The sequence below is a fragment of the Crocodylus siamensis genome, chromosome 2, assembly GCF_052110815.1.
Source record: "Crocodylus siamensis isolate JL-2025a chromosome 2, ASM5211081v1, whole genome shotgun sequence".
Lineage (NCBI taxonomy): Eukaryota > Metazoa > Chordata > Crocodylia > Crocodylidae > Crocodylus > Crocodylus siamensis.
In genome coordinates this window covers 96,640,031-96,661,698 of record NC_143396.1, presented here as the reverse complement: position 1 = coordinate 96,661,698, position 21,668 = coordinate 96,640,031, and the positions used below count along the sequence as shown (strand labels likewise).

General features: G+C 44.5%; 1 long non-coding RNA gene across 2 annotated transcripts in view; it reads left to right on the top strand.

The window, feature by feature from the left end:
* The window catches only part of LOC149870533 (uncharacterized), a 106,825-nt gene that overhangs the window by 15,161 nt on the left and 69,996 nt on the right, over nt 1–21,668 (top strand). Inside the window, exons 1-2 of one of the 2 annotated variants that reach the window (XR_016440455.1) lie at nt 19,913–20,059; nt 21,534–21,649. The exons of the other annotated variant lie outside the window; for it this stretch is intronic. This is a non-coding gene — a long non-coding RNA (uncharacterized LOC149870533). Of the gene's footprint in view, nt 1–19,912; nt 20,060–21,533; nt 21,650–21,668 lie in introns of those variants that run through there. 2 annotated transcript variants of the gene reach the window in all.

Below are 21,668 nucleotides of genomic sequence, written 5' to 3'. Positions count from 1 at the left end.
CCAGAGGTTCATTGTAGGTTTATTGCCTACTTCCGTAAGTATCATAGGTTACACATCACCTCCTTCTGCTGACTTGCAAACACTCACATTTTCCAAGAATAACATTTTTTTCTACTTTTTATCAGTAGTTATTTTTATATCAGTATAATAATTACTCAAACCCTTGCATGTATTTTTCTTGTTTAAAAAAAAAGGAAAAGAAATGAAGTATCTTTTTTTTTATGTTTATCTTTGATTTCATCCACACAGTTAGCAGCCTATTTTACTTTCTGTCTAGGATTTCTTTTTCCCCCAGTATATTCGTGAAAAATTCCTTCTTATTCCCCTGAACTGCTTTGACTAGCTTTACCTCATTATGGTGTTTTAACTCCCATTTTTTCCCTTAAGCCTTAACTCACTGAATGTTCCTGTTTAGCTGTCTCCCATTTTCCATTTCCAGAACAGTTCATTTGTTAACCTCACATTTTTTAGTGGTCTCTTATGAAGCCACATTGGCCTTTCTTTGTTCCTTGCATGTTTTTTCAGAGGAATTTTAATTTGTTGCACCTTAATTTATGGTTTCTTTTAGGAATCTCCAGTTTGCTTTCACACCCATGGGTTCAAAATGTGTCTTCTTACTGCGTCCTGCTCTGGAGGACCCTGATTTTGCTAAGCTAAGAATGCACATGATCCCACCCCTACTGAACTAAACACATATATGCACTTGTGTCCCGTTTGGACTGAAGCCTATTAATATACTTTTAAAAAAAATTGGTATTAGTGAAATCTAATCCCCATCTACTCCTTTATTTTATGCCCCTGGTCACTTCTTTTCAATTTAATAAAAATAGATTGTGGAATGTTTCTCTCCTGAATGGCTACTTTTCTTCATGGATTCTCTTTCATGTAACCTATTTTCACAATACTTTCCTTTCATTTTTTAGATCATTGCATTCCCTCTATACCAGCATCCTCCTTCCCTTCGCTCCCCACCCCCCAGACATGCAGACATACCGCTTGTAAATGGAGACCACATTTTCTTTCTTATTTGTCTCCAACTAGGGAACAAGGACTTATTTTCTTGAAAAGGAATAGCAACTATACTCACAATAAGAAAAATATAGAAGTAATTTTAGATCCTTTAGCTGTAAAATGCTGAGAGGTTTCTATTCTGGTGAGGAACATGGATACATTAATCATTATGGAGTCATCATTAACTTCCATGTTTCCCCAAAGGGATTAAAGGGTGGGAAATTGCATAAAGCAGATATTTAACCCACTCCAGGTCCTAACTCTCCAACAGTCAGTAAATCCCTTCCTTAACCTGTGATAACCAAACCCCTCACAAAGTTGAGGAAGGCCATGATTGCCATTAAGCTGATGCTCCATAATTCTGTGATCTCAGCCAACAATGTCATCCACATGCAGAATCATAGGAAAGTAGGGTTGGAAGTGGCCTCACATGGCTATCTAGTTCAGCCCCCCATTCAAGGAAGGATCATCCCTGACTAAAAACCATCCCAGCCAAGTGTTTGTCCAACTTCTTCTTAGAAACTTTGGGAACAACCCTCACATACAGCTAATGCCCAAAGCATTAAAAAAAACCCAGCCTTTAACTTGCCACTGGTAGAACAGGAGGATGAAGGCACTGTCACCATCCTGCAGCTGCAAAGATAGGAAGTAATTTGTTCCCTTCTCTTTATGCAAGGAGAAGAGGCCATTTGGTCCTGCAGGCAGGAGGAACTTGTGATTCCTATTTTGACCCCAGACTTCTCAAAACTTTTGAATTTGTAATAAGAGCTGGATCTGAACAGACTGCAAATTGAAAGCAAAATAGAAAATAATTGACAAGATGTAGCAGCAGTTGTGTAGTTAATGTTAATAAAGATAACTTCTAAAGTTTTACACCTCAGAGCAATCAAGTAATTTTCCGTCCCTGCAGTAAATTAGCTGAAGCATTACAGCTTCACTCACTATCTCCAAAGAAATATGTTGCTTTGGTTCCTGGCTGAGTTGTTGACTTGGACTGGAACATGATTTCCAGACGAAAGGCAAAATAGAACCCAGACCTGTTTGATTCCTGGCTTGGCACCCCATCTTTGGCTTAAACAATGCTTCAGTCTAAATTATTTTGATTTTTTATAAATAAGCTCCATGTTTCAGCATTATCTGTTAAATACATTTTTTCAGCTGGATGCTATCACCAACAACCCAACAGTACTTTGTCTCATTTTGCCCTTCATCCATAAGAATATTTTACAATGATAATGCAGTGCAACCCAGGGTCATACATGGCTCCTTTGAAACGAAAAAGTAGGCATATGCTATGGGATTAGGTTGCTCCAAATCAGTTTTCAAACAAAATTAAAAGATTCTATTTTTTGGGAAACGATTCAGGTTATCAGTGATATATTGCAGGCTATGAAACTAGATAGTTCCCGTTAATAAATTAGGATTACCTAGATAAGTAGCTAAAGTGAGTCTTGTGTACCTCTATTAGTAAGTTGGCATGGCACTGCAAAACTAATAGCAGTAATATACAAAGATATCCCTAAAGTATCTGCTCCTTTTTGCTATATCCATTGGTAAAGGGCAGACATTCTCCAGTCAGCAGACAAATTTGGATAATATGAAACTCAATATATTCAGTAAAGATGTTTGACATTTCTTCTTCATAATAAAATTAAGCGGTCATAAATCACAAGTACTTCAGTCCACGTGTATCATAATATTACAGGCATATGACTAGAAGAGGAATGGATTCAGTTTTATGCTCATCCTTGTTATAATTTGAACTGATACTCTGTAGGTCAGAGGGAATGTATAGGAGTAACATGTGTGAGATGCACAGGAAGTTATTTTGGTTTTGGTGGGTTTGATTTTAAAAATAGCACTTTTCTATCCCTGTCACTTGTTCAAGAAAGGTTGTTTGGAGAAGCCTAAGCTCTTGAAAAGTAGGTGGTGAATTCATTATTTAGGGACTTCTGGAACTTGACAGAACTCCTTTAAAGTTCCCCATTTTTCCTATTAAAATTTCACATTGTGAAACAAGCTGGTGGCAAGTATTCTGCTTCATGTGCTACACAGACCAACTCTGTTTCTATGCATTTTCTTGTTTGTGTGTGGGTGGCTGTTTTGGCTAGTCCATCCTCCCCAAGAAATTGCTGGGCTGCTAAAAAAAAAGAGAGAGAGAGAAAGTTGACAATAAGAAGTGAGTAGAATCTTTTGCATCTGAAGAAAACTAGGACCTTTTAATAACTTCACTTGGTACTTACTGAAAAGAGTGGGGATTTACTGTGGCACCACTAAATCTCGTACAACTGTTTTGTCTGTCCATTCCTTACCCATAGTAAGTAGCAGGTAAAGCAGGGAAGCTTATCCCTGAATGAAATAGGGCTAAATTTCCAATTTAGTTTCACTGACAGGGAGATTGGAGAGGACATAAAAACAACTACATTAGATCAGTTGATGTGTGCTCCTAGTAGTAAGTGACTTCTATTTAGCATGCTTTAATATTACAGCCATGCCTTGAGGCTCTGAGAGTACTTTTCAGACACTGAGGTTCACAATAGCCACAAAAGTGTTAATATCCTATTTTTCATTTGGGCAAAATGAAGCAGAAGTAGGTTAACCAGATTGCTGAGGGTCCTACAGTTGGGTCAGTAGCAGAAAGGAGCAAGAGATGCCTGTAACTCCTGACTCTGTGGCCACATCTAGACCACAGACTTCTTGTACTTGGTAGCAGTGCCATCAAGCATAATGGACAGTTCTGTGTGTGATAACTCCTGTAGTAGAACCCACATAGTTATGCCTCTCTACTACTAGAGGCGGGGTAATTAACACTGCTGAGTGACAGTGCCTATCAGTCCACCTCTATGGGTATGTCTGTGCTTGTGTCCTTCACAACCCTAGGAAGAACTTTCTCAAGTATGTCCTGTCCACCTGCCCTGCCTACAGTAGTCACACAGGCCAACTCAGAAATGCAACAGTGAAACTACTCCGGGGGGGGTCCCTACAACTATCCCTGAACTTATAAAGTTATCTGCAGTATCCTTGAGAGCAGCCATGGGTAGTTGTCTCCTGTGTGGTTGCATTGGGTTTAGGATATGTGTGCAGGAGCAAGTAGATGGGGTATGTTCTAAAGCATCCCCCCCCCGAAGAGCTTTGAGAATGGGGTCCAGACAATGCCCTGGGCTAACTAGTCTGTTCATAGAACCATGAGGGCATCACCTTTAAAAAGATCTAATGGCACTCCAGGTTGCTGTAGTTCCCCAGCTGAGAATCACTTCTCTAATCATCAGACACATCACCTGCTTTTGAAATGCAAATTCACCATTTTGCAAATGCAGATTCACTAAAGTCCATCATTTGCAGTAAAATGAACACCTATGCTTGCAAACCACATAGGCCAAGTACAGACATTATACTTTTATTGCTACAAGTGATTGGAATTTAGTCTATACCTGTAACAGAACAGAAGTTCAGCACGCAAAGGCTGGTTTAAAAAGGTGCAATCCAGTCTAAGATTTGCACCCCACCTATCAAAGGATTTGATTTAAAAATGCCACTTTCATATCCCTGTCATTTGTTCAAGGGAGGCTGTTTAGAGAAGCCTAACCCTTTGAAAAGTAGGTGGTAAATTAATTATTTAGGGCATCAACCAGTTGATATCAACTGTGATAGTGTGCACTCAGCCCTCCCAGACTGAGATCGACTGTCACAGGCTGCGTGATTGGGAGCAGTGGGATGTACAAGTGGTGGGACAGTGGCAGGATGCACATGGCTGAGCTGAGCCGCACCCCCTGCTGCCTGGGGCTGGGCTAGGTGAGTGGAATGATCCCCCTCTGGGCCCTGCCATGCCCCCTGCCTCTGTAGAAGTGGGGCCATGGTTAGTCCAGGGGATGGTCAGAGCCCGGGCAATTTGTCCAGGCATGCAGGCATGGGCTCCCACCACTGCACACACCCTGATAGAGGCCCAAGGGGCATGTGCCCTGTCTACCATGCTCACTCTGAGCCTGCTGTGGGCTGCAGGTGGCAGCAGGATCCCAGCGCGCTCCCCTAAGGGGCTGTGGCTGCACTTCCAGGTTGTGTGCTGCTGCTCTGCAGCCCACCCCCAGGTGAGGTGTGAGGAGCAGCCCAGCTGGGACCCCACCCTGCTCTGAAGTTGCCTGGCCTGTGCCTGCCCTGCACCTGGACTGGGGAAGCAGGGCTCTGGGGCGCTCCACTCCACCCCACACAGCCCATGCCCAGGAAGGCACTGCTCACCCCCTGCCCCTCACACCAGCTAGGCTCCATGTCCCAGGCTCCCCCACCCAGCTCCCAGTGCCAGGCTCCAGCTGGGACCCACTTCCCCTCGGCAGAGCAGCAAGGGCCACATCCTGGGACTGAGAAGGGTCCCAGAGATGCTGAGAGATGAGGGGAGAACCTGCTCCTTCTTGCTCCGGACTCCCTACACCAGCCCCGGGCTGGGGAGGATGTGGCTCTGCCTGGCCACGATTGGGGCAGGGCCGGGGGAGAAAAATCCAGGAAGGCAGGAACTCACAGCCAAGAGCCCCTAGGGCTGAAAGACTACTGGGGCTGAGGCAGAAGTGAGCCCAGACAGCACCAGGGAACAGAAGAGGTCTGCACTGCTGATCCCAGCAGCGTGCTCCTGACCCAGCCTGGTGGGGGGGCAGGATGGGGTAAGGCGTAGGGGATGGGGCGGGGGGGAGGGAGGGGAGGTAGGTCTTGGCTTGCCCTTTATTTCAAAAAGTGATCTTGGAGACCACTGATTTAGGGACTTCTTCAATTTGACAAAAGTGTGTCCTGTTCACTACTGATCTAAATTATGCCGCTTACAGAAAACCATATAACTTCAGACTTTTGAATGTCTGTACCTAGCCATGGAGTGTGACTATTCTGCTGAGTAGCTTTAAACTGACAATGTTGGGTACAGGTAGCAGTCTAGCCACAGTGGCGTAGAGCTCATTGTTTCTATCACTCTGCTTCTTCACTAAGATTTATAGCTCACCATGAGCTCCAGATTACCACTCTAGCCTGGTAGCAGTACTAGAGCTAGCTAGTTTAAAGGTAGCTTGGTTATGTGTACACTATCCAATAGTTATCACTGTAATTGTATTGTAGAAATGCCCAGATACAGCTAACTGAAGAGTTCGTCTGGTAAAATGCCACGTGCACATCAGACTCTGGGGTTCTGTGAGTGCATTTAAGAGTCTGCTTTTGAGAGTTTGGGCCCACAGGGGTAACTATCAAAGTAGATTACATCCAGAATTCAAAATGTGTGTTTGGACCTAATGTCTTTATACTGTCATTATCATCATGACAAAGACTGAAAAGGATCCAGAAAATTATTGCACAAGATTTGAGTGTTTTCCTGGCAGTGACTTGTGAGGACTATGAAAATGTTGAAATTGAATTTATTCTCAGTTTCAACATAGTCTCTCAGAAAGAGTTAGAAATACCCTGCAATGGAATTTTAAAGGAGGGGAGCGGGAAAGAAGGACAGAACAATAAAAACCTAGTCTTTTTAATTTTTTCTCCTTCAATGGAGGATTAATCCCCAGTGCTAGAGGTCAATCTGACTGACTTGGAAGATTTCTGGAAACTGTGATGAAGCAAAAGTTACTTGGACAAATCCTCTACCCATTTTATCCTTAGCTGGCCTTGTTAAGAACAAATCACCCTTGAGTAAAAACCAGCAATAGGTTTTCCTAAATAAAGGAGAAACTTCAACATGGTCCATGGCTGGATAAGTAGAAATAATAATGGTTTTGTATCTTTGGAACCTAAATCTCCTTCCTCCTAAAAACTTTTTTCCCTTTCTAAACTGCACCAGCCTGCTAACATATCAAATTCTATTAATGTATGAAAATACATTCCTCAAACCAATCACTTGTCTAACTATCAGTGCCAAGGTAGAGAAATCACTGCTCATAAACCAACACTTACAAGCTTATGAGTGTATGACCCGAAGAAAATAGAAGTTGACATGTGAACAGTATTTAATAGCTACCTTTTAAAATGCTGAGCAAAAGTTTTAAAAGATATTAGCTTTATTTGCCCCACAATAAAAGTATGTCAAAAAATATTGGACATTTTATTTAACAAAATGTAACAAAAACTGGAAATACCGTATTTTAAAAAACAAGAATACAGACCTGGTAATTTGAGGTATAAAGTGTAATTACTATAGCTGACTGAAGTTTTCTGAAATTCAAGATTAACAATTCAATATTAATAAGCCATCTATATCTCCAAAAATCTGTGGGGAGAATTTCATTAAAAGGTTCCAGGTTTTTTAATCAGCAGTAGAATTGATCTGTACTTTTTTGATGAACAAGACATTTCCAAATACTGTGGTCTTTGAATTTCATAACTGTCTTTTTAAAATTCCAATTCCTTTTTTTTATTCTTTTTTTTTCAACCAGAAGAGTTTTGTTAAAGAGACTTACCCAGGTTCTCATAAACTTTGTGTCAGAAGCAGAGACAAAATCCAGTTCTACAGGGAAGGATTCAATTATCTTAATCATAGGACAATGTTCTCTCTTCCTGTAACACCCAGCTTCATGCACTATACAGTTCCAACTTCTGCAACAAATAAAGCAGGGGTCAAAGAGACAGCAGTCATCTGATTCAGTCCTAAAGCAGCTTTATCCTGTTCACTAAATGAGTCAGGGGTCCTCTGGAAAAATTAGTAGGTGATTATATAATTAAAGAATGTATCATAATGCGTACGTACAAAGGAGTTGAATGAGCTGAATTAAGCTTGCACGAGCTTGACTTTGCAACCTTAATAACATTCTTTGAATATCAGTTTTGTATGTATAATGCCCTATATTTTAAAAAGCAAACTGTAACAGTCCAATAATTCCATAACTGAGCACCATATTGAACCCACATGGTTCATCAACAGGGATGGACCAGTAGGTCCACCACACAGACCTCTGTTACTTGAATTAATGGAGTAACAATAAGAGGTTGTTATTCTATCTGTGGACTCGCACTGGAAGAAGAGAAAGACACAGTGATAGGAAAGGAATGGTGAGTATAAGGGATCTTGGGACCTACTCAAGACTCTGGAGGGAGGTATCCTCTAGTGAACAAAGACTCTTCGATCCATATGTCTTAAACCTGAACCCTTCTGCCACATCCCACCCTATCTTTACTCCACCATTGATCCTCTTCCTCATCTCTTCTTCCAATTTAGTTTATCCTAATTTCCATCCCAGTCCCAGTCTCCTAGTTTCACCCCTCAAGACTCTTTATATCATCAGATCAATTACTCTTCACTCTACTCCCTGTACCAGTCTTCAAATCTCCTTCCACCATTCTTTCCTCAGCCAGCTACAGTTCCCAATTCAGATGGCTTCTTTTATCCAGTCTTTCCTATTAACCAGTTCTAGCTCCTTCCTCCCCTCTCTGCTCTGCCTGTCTCTCACCTCGACCTCCAGCTATCTAGCCCCAATCTGCATTGCAGAGCTCCAGTAGCTCCCAATCTCAGGTTCCCCCAGACTTCTCATCCATGTCTTTTTCCACTGCCAGACCTAGTCTCCTCACCCTGTGTCTCAATTCCTTTTCTCTCCTCTCCTGTCTCCTTCCCACCATCTCACTGGTTCCATCTCCTTTCCCTCCTGTGCCAGTTTCCCATCAACTCCTCATTAAATCTAAGTTTCCAGCCTCCAATCCTGTATCTCTCCCTAGCTTCCTGACCCAGTCTCAATACCCAGACACTTTTTAGCAGTAGTGCAACTGGGGAGAGAGGGGTGGTCCTGAGGGACACCAGCCCAAGGCGCTGACTGAGACGAGCACCAAAATTATGCCCTCCCCTTCCCCTCCTAGAGTCTTGCCATGTCTGGAGCAGCCCCGTGCCCCACAACCGTAGGAGCCGACCTGGAGAAGCCCTGCACCACCTGACAGTAAGAGCTGGGTGCTGGGACACAGCAAGAGTAACCCTATGCCATCCAGGCTCAAAAGCCCAGCTGGAGGAGCCCTGCACCACCCAGCCATAGGAGCCAGGTACAGGGATGTGGAAGGGAGGAGTGGTCTTTGAGCCCCCGGAGCAGCTAAGACCCTCCTATGGGTGGTTCAAGGCGGCTCCAGAAGCAGCAATGGAGAACCCTCCCCCAGTGTGGAGACAGTTCAGCCTTTTGACACTTGATAGGACTGAAATGGTTCCTTAGGTCTGCAAGACCTAGAGCAGCCTTGGCATAAGTAGAGTAAGAGTGTATTCATGCAGTTATGTGATTGTATGACCTGCTCTCTACAGAGAACAGGGTCTAGTGCAGCATGTTTTTCTGCAAGAGTCTGATGACAAAAGCACTTGTTATGGAAAAAAGGTTTTGTTATGGCACATTCCACCCATACCTGAAACAAATGGCTCCCTGTACCAAGAAGAGAAAAACAATGGTGAAGTAAAGATAAACCCAAGCTGTTGATGAAAAACAGATAGTGGGCCTAATTGGTAGCTATGCAACTAAAGGATTATAAATATTACCTCCATTTTCCCTTCCCCTCACTCTCATTCTCTTCCCCTTTTCCTTCCCGTCCCCTCCTTCCCTTCACTCTAACAATGTGTAAGAACTGAAGATATGTCCTCCCCTTCAAGGAAACTGGCCTATTCTAGAAGCCTGGCCCGAATTGTGTATTATTAGGACTGGTAATATACAATTACTTGCTTGCTAAAATTATATCTTGCTAAGATTACTGAAACTGCTAAGGTTATATCTATATGCCTCCTTGGAGTGAATGCTTTATAATGCTCAATAAAACTGATTTATTAAAGAGGTAACTGGGTCCTTGGTAGGAGGGAATGAATAGGTTCTTGTTCAAAAAAAACTGAAGCATACTTTAAGGCAATATTAATCTGTCTGTTTGGGAGCAGAACAAGATACCCCTTGATTCTTAGGGCAACACCAACTCCAAAGTTTGGCCCAGGGCACCAAGATTTAGTTACAGTTCTACCTTCTAGTCCCAATCTCTGGATAGGAACACAAGACTGGAATCACAGACTCCATTGCCTTTTTATCACAAGTTAGACCACCAAATAACTCCAAATATACATCTATCAGCATAAAACTTGTTAAACTTTTTGCTTAAACACCTCCTGAAACGGGTGCAGTGGCTGAGACACTTCTGCTACAGATCCAGAGGGATGAGTTTAAGCCTTGTTCTGGACATTCAAAGGCCACCCTGTCTGTCAGCTCAGCTTCATAGTTTCATAGTAGCTAGGGTCAGGAGGGACCTGATCAGTTCATTTAGCATGACCCCCTGCCACAGGCAGGAATGAATGCTGGGTTCACAAGACTCCAGACAGGTGATCATCTAACTTCTTTCTGAATTTGCCCAAGTTAGGGGCGAGGACCACTTCCCTAGGAAGTTGGTTCCAGATTCTGGCCACCCTAACTGTAAAATATTGCCTCCTGATGTCTAACCTAAACCAATTCTCCATCAGCTTATTAACATTGTTCCTTGTCACCCCAGGTGGTGCTGGGGAGAATAGGGCTCTTCCTATTTGCTGATGATCTCCCCGATGAGTTTGTAGGCAGCCACCAGGTCCCCCCTCAGCCTCCGCTTGCCGAGGCTGAATAGGTTCAGATCCCTCAGTCTCTCCTCATAGGGCCTGTCCTGCTGCTCTCTCACCAAATGGGTGGCCCTCCTCTGAACCCTCTCCAGGCTGGCCACATCTTTTTTAAAGTGCAGTGCCCAGTACTCCAATTGCAGCCTGACTAATGTTGCATAGAGGGGGAGTATCACCTGTCTGGACCAGCTTGAGATGCATCTTTGGATACGTGACAAGGTATGGCTGGCCTTGCTGGCTGCAGTCTGGTATTGGCAGCTCATGTTCATCTTGGAGTCAATAATGACTCCAAGATCCCTTTCCACCTCTGTGTTTTCAAGAGGGGAGCTCCCCAGCCTGTATGTATGCTGTGGATTCCTACTCCCAAGGTACAGCAACCTGCATTTGTCTACATTGAACCCCATCCTATTCCCATCTGCCCACTTTTGTAGTCTGTCTAAATCTAGTTGCAGCCTCTCTCTCCCTCCAAGTGTGTCCACCTCGCCCCACATCTTAGTGCCATCAGCAAACTTGGACAAAGTGCTTTCAACCCCCTCGTCCAAGTCACTGATGAAGATGTTAAACAGTGGGGGCCTGAGGACCGAGCCCTGGGGGACCCCACTTCTCACATCTCACCAGGTTGAGTACAGCCCATCCACCGCTACTCTCTGGGTGCACCCCATCAACCAATTTTTTACCCATCCTAGTGTGTAGGCATCAATGCCACAGTCGCTTAATTTCTTGATGAGAATGGGGTGAGAGATATTGTCAAAGGCCTTCTTGAAGTCTAGAAAGACTACGTCCATAGCAACACCATCATCCAAGGATTTAGTTACTTGGTCATAAAAGGTAATCAGGTTGGTCAGGCAGGACCTGTCTTTGATGAACCCATGCTGATTACCCCTGAGCATGATCTCCCCTGCTGGCCCCCCACAGATGTGCTCCTTGATGATTCTCTCAAGATCTTCCTGAGCACCGCGGTGAGGCTTACGGGCCTATAGTTACTTGGGTCCTCCCTCCTCCCTTTCTTAAAAATTGGGACCACATTAGCTAGTTTCCAATCCTTCGGCACCTGGCCAGATGACCACGAATGCTCATACAGCCAGGCCAAGGGTTCTGCAATGACCCCTGCCAGCTCCTCAACACCCTTGGGTGGAGGGCATCTGGACCTGCAGATTTTAAAATATCCAGCCCTTCCAGAAGATCTCTAACTACATCTGCATTGTATATTTATACCCAGTTGGTTACTATTTATTCAGCGTAGGAGTCAAAAGTGGAAGGAAACAAGGCATGAGGTTTATGGAATAGTCAACAAGGATTAAAGTTTTGGCTCAAAAAAAACATACACATCTTCACCATAGCAGCTGGATGGGCCACTGGGCCTGGTAATGGACATTTTACCATTTTTTACTATTCCAAAACCTCATGCTTCTCATGTCGAAAAACCTTCTTCTGATTTCCCACTAAAATGTATTTGCAGCCACTCAATATTCATTTGTTCTTATGACAATGCTGTCCTTTAGTTGAAATGTTAATTCTTCCTCTCTTGTGTCCAGATATATTAAATCTACCAAATTTTCTTGTCTAAATAATTATCTTACCAAACAAAGGGATTGGTTCAGCCTGGCACAATCTGCCCTTGGTGAATCCATGCTGCATTTTGTTTCATTTCCAGGTATGTTCGTATCTTTAACTATTCTGTCCTTCAAAATGTGTCCTAAAACCTTTGCCTATCACTGGGGACAGGCTAATGGGCCTGGAGTTGTGTAGATGTGTACACAACTTTTTTCTCCCTTTCTTAAATATAAGCACACTGTTTCCTATTCTTCAGTCATAAAGTACCACTTCTGATTTGATAGATTTATTAAGAATCCTTGTTTCCACACTTGTAATATCCTGTACCAGTTCCTTCAGTATTCTGGGATGCAGATTATCCAGTTTTGCTGACTTGAGCACATTAGACATTTACAATTTTCTTTCTGCCTCATATGTGTTAATCTGCATTTCCATACCCTTAAACCCATTCACTATCCTGCCTTTCCCCTCCTGTTCTATGTTGCTGAAAACTAAGGCAAAGCATTCATTAAAGGTATAAACAGATATCACCAAATGATGCACTGCTGGGGTGTGAGCTGATCCACTTTATTGGGCAAAACATGTGTCACTATTTTCCCATCTATTGATCATTTGGAACAACAGGTAACGTGTTCCCTGCTTACAGCGGCCCAGCCCTGGGCATCTTTGGGGCATGCCCCAGCTGGGGCTCAGGGGGCCAAATCTTACTCAGGAATTCCCAAGGCATGCAGCATAAGGCCCCTCAAATCCCAGGAGCACCTTTCCCAGGGCAGCTGGAGAGTGAGAGCAGCTCCAGGCTGCCTGGACTCTCCCACAATAAAGCAAATAGATGTCCACTATGAAAAAATGTCACAAATTATTACTGCCTTTCATCACAGCCACAAACAAAGGCATTGGTGGCACAACAAAGGGCATAGATGTCAATTTGTTTTCACTTTGTGCCACTATAAAAATTGTTATGGCTACACAAGGCAACACATAGGCCACAGAATGGTGTGGGCCACCCAGGCCTTGGCCCAACCAACTTTTAGCACGTTCATTTATATAACCCACAAATGCGCAATTGTCATTCTAGTTAAAACTATATAGCTATTGTTTTAACTACATAGTTAAATTAACATGCTAAAAGTTGGTCGGGTCATGGCCCGGGTGGCCCACTCTGTTCTGCGGCCTATGAGACAACATACGTTACCAGCCTTAGTTTTTTAATCATACCTAGATTACCTTCACTGCATCGTAGGCTTCCTCTGGAAACTCTCTCCGTTCCTTGTACTGCCCCAACCGGCCTTTCCTAAAGACATAAGCAGAGAGGGAGGGACTATGGCACAGGGAATTTTCTAAAAAATATTTATAAAAATGCAGTAGATAGAAGATTGGGTCAGAGATTTTTTACCAAGCTCCTAAGCTAAACTTAAGAATCCAGTCTTGTTTCCACTGTCAGAATGCACTGATTTCAACAAGAAGAGGATCAAAAACCACTTTCCAAGTCTCACAAAATTTTAATACTAAATTGCTTATTTTAGATGATGCTAAGTATAACTTGCATTGATTTATTATGCAACGAATTGAAGCTCATAATACTCAGGCAGAGTCAAGTTTAAGGCTTTTTTACACAGAAAAATGCTCTTGCCAATGTAATTTTCATTATCTATAAGTGTCAATTTTGACACCTGAGAAAAAAGAAAATCACTCTGAAATCTGATTTCAGCTTCAGACATAGCTTTGCCATTTTTTTTTTCAAACAAAGTACTATACTCCACTAACAATAAATGAGATTTCTTTGGATCATAATAACTAATAAGATTCTGATTTGTGCAAATTCTGTCAACCAAACACTGACATCATTGTGTTGATGCCTCCCCCAGTGCATACATACAATAGATGAGACAAATAATATGGAATATACAGGGAGATTAAAATTATAATTACCATTGCAGAAACCACAGGATGGACCCAGATGATTTGCTATTGCAGGAAGAGTACAATAGCTAGGAAATTACTTATAATAGGTAAGAATTTTCATGTTTTAATCTGAGATATAAGAGGCTGTTTCCTCCTGGATCTCAGGGCATGCAAGCATTTGATTGCCGCTAATATGGGTCCCCTCATTAGCTGGGGTATGGCAACAAAGTGCTGCTGCCAACAAAATGCCACTGCCAACAGTTTCAGACCTCTCCTGCCTGTACTCATGAGGGAAATGGAAATAACATATTCATCTTTTTCTCTGTGCTACAAGCCCCAACAATCATAAGCCCCAACATGCCAAAACCTCAAACCAAGTCTCATGCCTTTTCAGGCATCAAAAGCACTAACTGAATCTTCCACTTGTGAAAATATCCCTACAAAATTTGATAGCATGTTGTCAATATAAGAAAAAAATACAGCATCCAAAATATAAATAAAATTTGATTTCAAATTACAGGGTCACTGGGAACAATGGATTGAACTTAGCATTTGTTTTCAAATAACCTGTAGTGCAGCACATTCCTTAGTTTTGGAGTTTATATGAAGCTGATACATAAATTCCTGTTTGCTAGAGCACTTTGCTTCAGACTGGCAGAGAAATCAGGGGTTCTTGCCATAGAACTTAGGTTCAGCTTCTACGCACTGTTTTGCCTATGTGGAACTTGGAAAGAATCTTCAGTCTCCTTTCAGAAATGATGAGTAACCATTGAAAGACCAGATCAACGTCTCTACATAACCACTGAGAGATTTTTTTGCAAATGGCTCGTGAGGGGGCCCATGAGAAATGGTTGATCACATCATTCTGTCTCCTCCTAATTTCCACATAGACATTTAATTAAACGATGGATAAAGTACATTAAATGTTTCCCTAATATTACTTTTCCATGTAAGTGGTTGTTTTTTGTTACCACAGGGATTTTATGTGATGGTGACTAAGGGAAGAGGAACCCACATGACAATCCGTGGACTGTCTTTGTCTGACAAAACCTTAAAATCTCAGATGTTTTGTATTTAACCTAAATTGTATAGATATGAGCCATATTCCCAGAATGCTTCTTATTTAAGCTTAGTTGGCACCAGTATTATACTACACCTTGGTCCTACCTGCCAATATACCTGAAAATCCGTTGGCTGCCTATACACATGCTTGGAGGTGGCGGCGGTAGGAAGATGGATTATAATTAGAGTGGTTCCTGGACAGCCCCTTTAATTAAAATGTCTCATCATCACATGTATTAAGCTATTTCAAAATGGTCATGAAGGCACTTCAACAATGAGCTCATTCAATGACCCTGCAGCCATTTTGAAACACAGTGTGGAGGGGAGAGGGTTTAATACACATGATGGTGAGGTGACACTGGAGCATTCTAATTAGATGCATTCTAATTAGAAAAATGAATGAGTATTCTATAGGCAGGAATTGATTCTCAGTAAGGGCTCTTTATCAGGTCCTGGATTGTACAAGATATCTTTGAGTATTACTATGTGTAATGCTTTGTTCAGAAAGAGATAAGAAGCTGACAGAAAATGGCATGCCGGAGTGTGAGAAATGGATTGAATATAACATACCTTGTTTAAGTTCATAAGTTCAGGATTGAAAAAAGGCTATGTACTTACCTGAGGCATATATTTACCCCAACTTATTGTAAACAATGGTCACAAGAATAGCTTGTGCTAAACTTCTTGCAAGTCCTTAAAACTCATTACCATGTTTTGGCAAGCATGGTATTTAATTACAGAAGACCTTATCAGTTCAGCACTGCTTGGGAAACCTTGAAATTGATGTCTCATAGGCAATTTCAAAATAGAATACAATTAGCATACAGAGCAGGCAATGGGGCTGAAAGATGTTACACATTCAAGATTTTTATAAATATAACAGATACACAGATAACAAATGTTTCTTATAAGCAACAGATAACAAACCAGCATGTGTTATGCAGTTAAGCAAGTCATTTAGCAAAACTGAGGTGTATGTAAGTGGAGCACCCTCTATTCTATTGGTTTTGTTGCTGTAAATAAATGGCTTATAAAAATAGGTGCATTAAAACATATTACTGAATTTGCATTTTCAAATTACGGTAGTTCTGGCAATAGATCACTCCTTTTGGATTGAGAGGTATGAGCTTGAGGAAGGCCTCAAACCTAGGCTTCCCACTAGCTGGATAAATATTTACACACCAAACTATTATGCTAGAACACGGGCGTCAAACTCCCTCCTGGGCCAGCTGTGGACCTTGGGGTTCCCTCAAGGCAAGAATTGTCAGGCCAGTAGTAGCTGTGGTAGGTCTGGTAGTGATGGCCCAGTGGTAGTGGGAATCCAAGGGTAGCTGCTATAGGCTCACAAGCAGCAGTGGAGATCTGGAGACAGTGGTGGGGGTCCAGTATCTGTGGGGCAAGTGGTGACAGCAGGGCGGCAGAAGTAGTAAGGGACCAGGGGCTGCAGGGCAAGTGAAGACTGTACCTGCACAGCCCTTGCTCACTCTCCTGCTGCTGATGGCCATGTCTACCAGGGCCTTGGGAAGACCATACCTCTGAGCCCACCCTCCAGCTTCCATAGGCTGTACATTTTAAACCACTGTGCTAAAGGTTTCATAGTTTCATAGTTTGTAGGGTCGGAAGGGACCTGAGCAGATCATCTAGTCCGACCCCCTGCCATGGCAGGAAAGAATACTGGGGTCAAATGACCCCAGCAAGATGTTCATCTAACCTCCTCTTAAACACCCCCAGGGTAGGAGCCTGCACCACTTCTCTTGGAAGCTGGTTCCAGACCCTAGCTGCCCTGACTGTGAAGTAGCGCCTCCTGATATCTAACCTAAATCTACCCTCTGCCAGCTTGTGACTGTTATTCCTGGTCACTCCTGGCAGTGCTCGGGGAAACAGTGACTTCCCCAATACCTGCTGATCCCCCCTGACTAGTTTATAACAGGCCACTAGATCCCCCCTCAGCCTTCTCTTGTGGAGGCTGAAGAGGTTCAGGTCCCGCAGCCTGTCCTCATAGGGCCTGCCCTGTTGTCCCCTGATCATACGAGTGGCCCTCCTCTGGACCCTCTCCATGCTGTTGACATCCCTCTTGAAGTGCGGCGCCCAGAATTGGACGCAATACTCCAGCTGCGGCCTGACCAGTGCCGCATAGAGGGGGAGGATCACCTCCTTGGACCTGCTCGAGATGCATCTGTGGATGCATGACAAGGTGCGGTTGGCCTTCCTGACTGCCTCTCCACACTGCCAGCCCATGTTCATCTTGGAGTCAATGATGACCCCCAGATCCCTTTCCGCCTCCGTGCTGATAAGAAGGGAGTTCCCTAACCTCTAGGTATGGTGCCAGTTGTTCCTCCCCAGGTGCATCACCTTGCACTTGTCTGTGTTGAAACCCATCCTATTCTCATCCGCCCACCCATGTCACCTGTCGAGGTCTGATTGTAGCCTGTTGCATCCTTCCAATGTACCCACGTCCCCCCACATCTTAGTGTCATCAGCAGATTTGAACAGGGTGCTTTTTACCTCCTCATCCAAATCGCTGATGAAGATGTTGAACAGTGCGGGCCCGAGGACCGAGCCCTGGGGAACCCCACTGCCCACGTCCTTCCAGGTTGAGAAGGACCCATCTACTACCACCCTCTGGGTGCGGCCCTCCAGCCAGTTGGCAACCCATTTGACTGTGTGGGTGTCTACACCACAGCCCCCCAGTTTCTTAATGAGAACAGGGTGAGAGACAGTGTCAAAAGCCTTCCGGAAGTCCAGGAAGATTATATCCACTGCTACCCCTGCGTCTAACGATCTGGTGATCTGATCGTAAAAGGCCACCAGGTTGGTCTGACAGGACCTTCCACTGATGAACCCATGTTGGTTGCCCCTAAGCATGCAGTCTCCTGCTGGCCCCTCCTGGATGTGTGCCAGCATAATTTTCTCGAACAGCTTGCCTAGGATCGAGGTGAGACTAACCAGCCTATAGTTTCCCGGGTCCTCCTTCCTGCCTTTTTTGAAGATGGGGACCACATTGGCCCTCTTCCAGTCCTCCGGTACCTCACCAGAGTACCACGAGTGCTCATAAAGTTGTGCCAGGGGACTCGCAATGACCCCGGCCAGTTCCTTTAGAACTCTAGGGTGGAGATCATCCCGGCCGGCTGACTTGAATACGTCCAACCCCTCCAGAAGCTCCCTAACTAAATCCTCGCTAACCTGTGGCCCATGTGTGCCTCCCCCGGGGCCCAAGGGGGGCCCAGCAGGGAGGTGGCTGTTCTGGTCCCTACTTAGGAAGATGGAGGCAAAGAAATCGTTAAACATGTTAGCTTTGCCGTCTGGTGTGACGATCAAGTTACCCATGTCGTCCTGCAAGGGCCCCACATTACCCGGGACCTTCTTTTTACCCCCTACTTATTTAAAAAAAGGCTTCTTATTGTCCTTAATCTGGGAAGCTAGTCCCAGTTCCATCTCTGCCTTGGCCTTCCTAACTGCCCCCCTACATCCCCGAGCAACTACAGAATAGTCCTCCCTGGTGATGACCCCTTCTTTCCACTGGGTATAAGCCTCCTTTTTAGCAAGGAGACATTCCCAGATGCTTTTGGTGAGCCACGGAGGCTTGTGTGCTCTCCTGCTCCCTTTGATCCTCGTTGGGATTACCTTCCTTTGGGCTTGGAGGATCGTCTCCTTAAGGAGCGACCACTCTCCTTGGACACCTGGCTCCCCTCCCCCCCGGGACCTCAGCACTTCTCCAACTATCCTCCTTAGCTCGTTGAAGTCTGCCCTCCTAAAATCTAGGGCCGCTGCCTTACTGCATGTCTTTGCCACCTTGCGCTGGATGGTGAATTCCAGCAGGCAATGATCCCTGTCGCCCAGGTGGTCGAGCACCCGCAGCCCCCTCAGCAGGTCATCACCTGTGGCCAGCACTAGGTCCAACAAGGCATCCCCCCTGGTGGGGCTGTACACCTCCTGGGTTAGATGGAGGTCCTGCACTCTGGCCAAGAACCTGCGGGAGCGTTCAGACCTGGCTGACTGCTCTTCCCAGCAGATGTCCGGGAAATTCAGGTCCCCCATGACAACCACATCCTTAGCCTTCACTACCTCTGTGAGCTGACCCAAGAATTCCTGGTCAAGCTCTTCACCTTGGTTGGGAGGTCTGTAGTAGACTCCCACCGTTAAGTCCCTTTCCCCTCGACTGCCTTGTACTCTAACCCAAAGCACTTCAGAGTGCCCCTCCCCTGGCTCCTTGCTAATTAACAAGGATGTGTATTCCTCCTTAATATAGAGCGCCACGCCCCCACCCCTCTTTCCTATCCTGTCCCTCCTGTACAGCCTATAGCCCTTGACATTAACTGCCCAATCATGTGTTTCATCCCACCACGTTTCTGTAATCCCCACTATGTCCAGGCTGGCGTCAGCCAGCAGGAGGGTGAGTTCCTCCTGCTTGTTGCCCATACTATGAGCATTTGTGTAGAGGCATTTGAGGCCTCCTGTGGGTGTGTGTACTGACCCCCTAGTCCCAACATTACCCTGGCCCCTCTCTCTTACCTGTTTGATTGCTTCGCTCGTCGGGCTGGGCTGGGCTGTAGTTGTGGGTGCTGTTTGGTCTGGCAGTCTGATACTTCCTCCGCCCTCATCTTCCCCTTCCCCCGACGAGCCTAGTTTAAAGCCTGCCAGAGGAGGTCCGCCAACCTAGAAGAGAAATGCTGCCAGTCAAGGGCTGGCACTGGATAATGATTTCTGAGAAAGAATGGGAGTTCAGATACACCCTACTCATCAGTGTTACCTTTTGACTAGCTTTGATGCCTCCCTGCTCTGCTCCTCTTAGAAATACCTAACCCTTCTCATTGGTTTTATAGGGATCATCAGAACCTAATCCTATTTATATAACCCTTCTAAGGAGAAAAGCATCTACTTCTGATGAAAGCTAAATGGAAATACCTACAAGTCACCTACGGACCTGCCTGATACACCCTGTCTTCTTTTTAGAATGAACTCCCTGATCAAACTACATTTCCCCAGGTACACCACATTCTTCCCTCTTAGATACTCCTCTTGGCTGTGACTCATCATGTGAGATGTAATTCAGCTCAGGATGTTCAGTCACAGAGGAGAAGGTACACATGAGATAACTGAACTACAAGCATGAAGCACCAGAGCAGTTTATTCAACCCTCCAAATCAGAGCTATGTCATAGGATGAATTTTCTATAGGAAGAAGATTGTGAGTGGAAGAAATCAAGGTGGGAGAAAAGCCCCAGGAAATCTGAACAATTAGTAATCACCACAGATGCAAAGGGAGGCTCAACCAGAGCAGGGAGCACACAGCGATGTTTCCACAGCATGTGCTCCCTGCAGATAGATGGAGTGATCATGGGAACAGGCATTTTCAGCCCTAGAGAGGGACAGCTGAGATGGGACCACAGCTGGTGGGAGTGTGAGATGCTGGAGGTCTTCCCCATTGACAGTGTCTTTCAGACAACTGTGAAGGAGACAAGCAGGCCCATGAGGCAAGGTGATTGGAAGGCCACTGACAGAGCCTAGAACACACCACATTGGAGAATCACTCCAAGACAGCTGGGAGGAGGCAGAAGCAGAAGAGGCAGAAGCCAAGACCATGAGTATTAAAGAGGCACAGCCCTTTTAGAGTTCCCCTGGTTTTTCTCATAGTTTTTTTGTTTGTTTGTGGGATTGGGGTCTCTCACTCAAGGCCACAAGAGGGAAAGACCCTCTCCTAACAAAAGCAAGTTAATCCTGGCCCTGAAGAGCCAGGGCAGGGTAGAGAACCCCAGAAATATTTATTTTGAGTTGACTGACCCCAAACTGGGGAGGAATTGATTTTGTCTGATTGCCTTAGGGGTACTTGAAAGACTGAGGTAATGTGATTGGCCCAGGAACTGGATGGAATTGATTTTTTTTGGGGGGGGGTTGTTGGATTAATTAATGGACTTTGGTATGGATGATTTAATTTGATTAACTCAGGTATCTGGCTTGAATAGAGTCTATTAGATTGTCTCATGGACCCCTAATAACCTATGAGGATTGATTAGCCCAGGTGCCAGGAATGAATTGATGTAAGGTGAATGCCTCACAGACTCTGAAGGGGCTTATTAAGTGGTACATCTCATTATTAATTAATGAGAACCTTCTTGCTCAGGAAGCCGAGGAGGAAAGAAAGTGCACAAGATCCTAGTCAACAGCTGTACCTCCCCCAAGGCACCACTTGTCATAGCTGTGGAAAAACTTGGCAGTCTGCAAATAGTTGGTTTAAGAATGGACTCAGACAACCCAAATGAAAGGTCTTAGCTCCTAACATTTATTTAGTGAATTATAAGTACCAGCCAGAAGCATCTCTAACAGACAAGAGATTCAAGCCCTGATGTGTGCCATTCTGGATATGGTTATGGTGGAGTGTAAGGGGAGGAGGAGCCCCAAGAAGAGAGCCTATCCAGGGGGCCCAACAGAAGTCACCATCCAGCCTCTATCCATTTCCCAAGGTTTCAAACAAAGAAACCCATACATCAAGTCGTGGCAGGCAAGAGAAGAACATAAGAAGTTGAAAGTGGCAAAATCATCCAGTTTTTCCCCACAGCTTACTCCAGTAAAGTATCAGGTAGGTGGGAATCACAGCC